A 6,253-nucleotide genomic window follows, 5' to 3' on the forward strand; every position below is an offset into this window, starting at 1 on the left:
GAAACTATATATTTTATTAAGACACCTGTGTGTAGTATTTATGCACATTCCTCTTGGATAAAAAAGCTAAAGCTCTTTAGGCTCCACTGATGAAGTTTTATTTTGCAGTTAGTCTCTTTCTGTAGCAGGGCATCAAGATGAGGAGAGAGGAGGTCCTTTCAACCTTCCTCACTCAAATAAACCGTTGTTTTGCCCAGTGGGCATTACTAAGGTGCTTAAGAAATTGAGTTGCCAGTTAATCATTAGAGAGAATCAGATGCTAACGATAATGCATTAGCTCCACATTCTAGAAATACACTTTGTACAGTTTTCCATCCAATGTTATTAGAAGTGGAACAAAATGATTACACAGAATTAGTTAAATAAAGGTAGGAAACTACGTGGCAAGATGCAGAATTGACAAAGCACCTAAACTTTATTAGGTGCATGCTGACAAATTAACTAGTCTCAAAGAGACCTCCTAATAGAAGCCTAAATTAGCTAAAAGTGATAAAAAATGTAATTGGTTACTTGGATCTTCAGAATGCAGGCTGCCCTGAAAAGGGGAAGTATAAATGACAATATAAGTGAAAGTGTAATTCTTTACACAAAAAAGGTTAATAATTTCTGAAGCATATTTCTATTTTTGGTACATTTAAAAAACAATCCAACAAACATTTGGATTAAAAAAGTATGCAAAATTATAAACCATATATAAACAGTCATGTGATTAAGTTTTAAGAATTATTTTTGCCAATTTAGCTCTGTGGTAATTAGTATAAAGTCAATGAATAAAATTGAGTGATGGCATCAATTTATTTATCTATACATTGTCTTAACACATTTTGTGAATGTCAATTCTGTTCCCATCTCATGGTTTAGGGGAGACTGAAGAATGACTGCTGTCTTGGGAGATTGAGTGGATATGTATGTCACTGACAGGTAGGAAACATAAAGAACATAGCTGAGGAAAAATAATGAATTCAATTTTAGACATTAGGTCTGGATTTCTAGGTCAAGATTACACATTAGTGTAGGTAAAACCCTAGGATTTAAGAGTGAATTTTGTGATGGAGACATTTTGGGGGCGCATGACCAGCCCACGGCTTACAGAGAACTTTGGGATGGAGCTGGTCTTCTTGTGATCATGTGTAGAATGAGAATAGACGAGGGCTAGAACAGAGCAAGGGAAGAGTGACAGGATGGGCCCTGAAGAAGAGAAAAAGAAGACCTTACACTTCTGAGAGGAAGGAAATGTGTTGTGAATCTGTAATGGATACTATACACATTAATGTGTTGGTATTTGTAAGTCATTCTGGTGAAAATTAATGATGTAGGGAGTTTGGTTCTCCTATTTACTTATTTCAAAAGTTTTAATTTGCTTTAACTTTTAGGAAGTGTATACTCCCTGGTGTGAAGGAGAAAAGATGCCCTTCGCCCTCTTCCCTGACCCTAACAGTTAGTTCTTCTGAACTTGACGAGGCCAGATTCATAACAGAGGGGCCTTGAAACTTTGGAGAGTTGGATATCGAAGCTGTATCTGTGAATCCAACTTGATTGCCAGCATAGTTCTGAAAGTATAGGAGGGATTCAATACGTATTTGCTCTAGATTAAATGAATCGACTTGGGGTTGCATTTCAGCCTCTGTCTCCTGTCTGTGCCTTTATCACTTACTCTTTTCCTGCGCGGATGAGAGGAAGGAGGCGGAGGCATAGATGACTTAATAGCTAGGGCTTTGTTAATGAAAGATGTGTTGCTGTAATCATATTTCTTCAACTCATAGCTTTCTTAGGAATGCTCAGAGATTTGGGTGATTTTACGATTTCCCAAAGTCCTCATAATTAGTGCTCTTACAGCACAATGAGAGCATGAGAATTCCTGGTTCAACCAATACTCAAGTCCTAGTATTTACTTTTTAATGTTAAAATGTGAAAAACTTAAAATCATTGATATCTAATTCTCTGCCTCTGTATTTCATATTTTGTTAAGCATCTCGCCTTTTAACCAAGAATCTTCTTTATGATTTGTCACATCTGCTGTGCTGTGAAAACCCTTTAAAAGATTTTTGCAGTTTGTGATGTGAAACTTTTTCAGCTCTGCATTTGTCTCCTGTATAAGTTTTGTGACTTTTACATGTTACCCGTAGTTTCTAAATTGGAAATAATAAATTTACTGCCAAATTTTCCATGCATTAATGAGATCCCATGAAGCCTTAGAAACTTTAGACTATCTAACTTGGTTTTGAATTAATAAATATTTTATAGTTCCTCTGGGTTTATTTTTTAAGCATTACATTACCAGACCTCAGCTTAGATTGTTTCTTATTTCCTAATATATATTTTCATGTGTTTCTAATATCACCCCAAAATGGGTATTCAATAAATATTTAAGAAATATTTTTAAATGAAAAACAAACTGTAAAGTGTTTTCAAACACTGTATTTTGACTGTATATAATTGATACCCACATTATGCTAACAGCAAAGTATAATGTTTCATTCCACTTTGCCCCTGGCTTTTTCACTCTTATAGGTATTTCAAACTAAAAGTGATGACCGTTTGAAAAGTCTTAGCAAAGAGATTGAAAAATAAAAAAAGATGCAGTGACTTCTTTGGGAACCAGTTTTTGAATAACTCTTGTCTAGATTCTATGAGAACAGATGAAAAGCCACAAATAGCAATGTCAATATATATTTAATACAAAACTACTCAATCCTGCATATAAATTTAGGCCTTGAAAGAGATATAAAAGGGGACTTTACATAAAGAGCTCTCTTATTAATATAAAGACAGGTCTAGGGTGAGGCAAATGAGATGCTGGTGATTCTGTAACTTCTGATGCAGGAGTTTGTGGACTACACTGTAAAATCATTTAAAAAATATATGGATTCCTAGGTTTCACCCAAAAGATACTGGGTCAGTACTTAGTTAACAGATACTGTAAGGTACCTCCCTCAGATGCCAAATATAAGGGGCACCAAGAAAACCTTTAGAAATCAAGATAAACAATATTTTAATGCAATATTTAAAAAAATAAAAATTACTGCAAAATGCAAAAAGTGATGAACACATTATAGAAATTTTAAATAAAGATGTGATCAGTATTATTGATCTTTCCTTTTGCCTCAGGCTAGGACATGGCTCAGCAGGGCACTGGGTCTTAAAATCAAAGGAAAACAACAGTGTGAAATATTACCAGGAATAAGCCAAGCCCTAGGGCAAATGTTTCCCTCAGTGGCCTGTTACATGATTCAGTTTCCTTCTTACAGGGAGTTCCTGCAGGTATGAGCTGCTTATTTGCTATAGCTGCTGGGATCTGTGCTCTCAGACCAGCACCCAAGATCACCCAAGAGATAGGAAGCGTTGGAAGACTATCGTTGGAATTATGTCTTCTGGACCTCATCTCACGAGGGCTTACACATTTCAATTATTGACATATGCTTAATTTTAAATTCATTATTGCTTTAGAAGAACTGCAAACCTAAGGAATGATTCAGATCTAGATGTAACAGAAACAAACAAAGGCATAGTAAACATGCTTATTTCCTCAAAGATTTTTGATACTTTCAAATATGGGATTCAATTTAAACTGTAATCAGGCAGAACATGCCTCCTGTTCTTAGTACCATTTACGCTCATTAAAGTGAATGGTGATAAGTTAATTGAGGGTTTTTTTTTTTTTTGACGTATATTGAGCAATAACACATCGTTTAAATGTACTTGTCAAACATTTTGGTATAATAGTCTGTATGCTTTTGATAATCACCACAAATATTTTCAGAAGGATAAAAAACTTAAAATCTGTGCTGTTTCTCACATTGATTTTATTTACTTTTAAAAACCATAAGTATTTATTATTGCTTACCATGTACCGGTCATGTATATATAAAATGGGAAGAGAAAAAAGGCAAATTACCATAACTTAAATACTTAGTTGTCTAAAATAAAATGTACTCTATCATAATATAAACAGTATACTGCAGGAATCACCTTGCAGGCCAATAGAGAGACCCTTAATATTACCAACTCCCACTTTGAAAAATACTAATAGAAAGTAAGCTGAAATTGAAAGACTTCCTAGGTTTCCCTGTCAGCAACGTTTCTACAATTTGATCAAAATGAGTGGGGTCATATGTATATTTGAGTAATTTCTATGACAGTCAAAAGAATGCATGAGTTCTGTGCAGAGGAAGATGGAGAAAAATCAATTCATTTAGTGTGGAAAAGATAATCTGTCCTATGTTGTCCTCTGTAATCCTTAATACTGGTTATATTTCCCATTGCACGATATAGTATAATAGTAATGCCTCAAAGATGCAATTAGCCCTGAATAGGAGTTGTATAAAAGTACGTCTCATGACAGCTCATGAACTTTACCATCAATTCTCCAGGAAGAAAAGATCTAAATACATGAAATTAAGTTAACTGATTTAACAAATTTGGATTTCCCTTAGTTAACTGTTAATAGGCTATTAGCTATCCATTGGGAGGATGAGGCAGGCAAACAGAGGAAATGGAGAATGAGAGGATGAAGAAAAACATTAAGGTGCAACACCTGGTGTTGAGAAAGACAAGAGAAGAGACAAAATCAACAACTGTAATTCAGTCTGTGGACATTTGCTCTGCGGAGCAAAGAGCTCCCCTGGAATAGTTTCATTGTACATCATTGAACTGCAACCTAGCACAGTGAATAATCATCAGAACCATGCTCCTGGTTCATCATAAGAAGGACAGAGTGTACTCAATAATTCTGTTGAAGTATGTAAGTTTATATGTTTTTAAATCCTCTATCAAAACTGTGTAAGTATGTATGTATGTATGTGTGTGTATATGCATACATATATTATTTGATGTTTAAATAAGTAAAACAATTACTTGAAAAATTAATTACTTGTGATACCGTTGTTACTTGTGATACCATTTTCCTGCATTATGATACTGTACAATGTTGTTTCTCTATTTTGGGTAGTCCTCTTAACAAAATATTAGGAATATGAGTATCTCCTAGAGGCAATATTAAAAATAGTTTCTTTGCCTCTGTCTGTCCAAAAAAAAAAAAAAAAAGCTAGATTTGATATTAAAATTCCTTGATATGAGACAGTTCCATAATTTACTTACTCTGTGATTATGAATAGAAGTCACTTAAACTTTCAGACTTATGCCTATTGAGAAAAAGAGTCTGTCCTGAGAACACTGCTGTGGCGTGGATCAGACTGTATAACAAGCTTGTCAAAATTTATAAATGTACAGAATTATATATGCCACTTAATGGAAAAAGATAGTAATTCACAGTGGAAACCATCAGAATCTTACTGGGTCATTAGTATGAATTTTCAACAATCAGCTTTACAACTTTCCTGAAGACATATGGTTTTTACAACCATGTTCTCAGCATGAGTGAGTTTAAACAATGAATCTGCCCAAATCCATGTAGACTTTGATTGGGAAATTATAATGTCATTTTTCAGAGCTATTTTAAAAAGAAGTTTTTGGAAAGATACATTTTAATACTGTCAAATAAAAGATAATATAAACCCAAATTTGAAGGGATATTTATGCTTATCTAAAATAATGCTGGCTATTCTTAGCAAGTATGTATCTTGTATTACAGATTTAGTGGGAATACACTTTTTTAAAAAGCACGTTTGAGAATATTTTGAAATATCTGAACTATCATCCTAAGAAAAACATTGCATGTGAATATTTATAATTATTTTTCATATAATCTTAGAGGATTTATTGACATCCTGAAGTCAATCCATGAATTCTGAGTTAGGACACTGCTATATTTCTTTCCAGGCAGGATGTCTGACAGAGTTAAACTAAGGAGTTTTTTCATTCAAAACCTGAATTTTTCCCTGAATTTGACCAATAGCAAACAGTGAAATGTGCCAAAGAATTCAGAGGTAAGAATAATACTCTGAGATATCCTGCTTCTTCACTTTAGATGGTTTTAAGATTTTCCCTAAATTAAGAAAACAAGATGTTATCTAAAGATAAAATGTGGAGCAAATAATTATAAAAAACAAAATATAATTGAATGTGGGAAAAATCTTTTTTTATTTATATTACTCATTTGTTTCCTTATAATCTTTGAAAAGGTTTTCTTTGGGGGTAAACTTTATAATGGTTGATTCTGTTCTGAGAATAGTTGCCATCATTAATTCGAATTTGAACAGAAAATGATGTAAAAGGGAACCATTTTCAAGCGTTAAGAACAATGTTTAATTTTTGTCAAAAACTCAATCATCCTGAAATAAAAAGCTACTGTTAG

This window comes from Balaenoptera acutorostrata, chromosome 18 (genome assembly GCF_949987535.1).
Source record: "Balaenoptera acutorostrata chromosome 18, mBalAcu1.1, whole genome shotgun sequence".
Lineage (NCBI taxonomy): Eukaryota > Metazoa > Chordata > Mammalia > Artiodactyla > Balaenopteridae > Balaenoptera > Balaenoptera acutorostrata.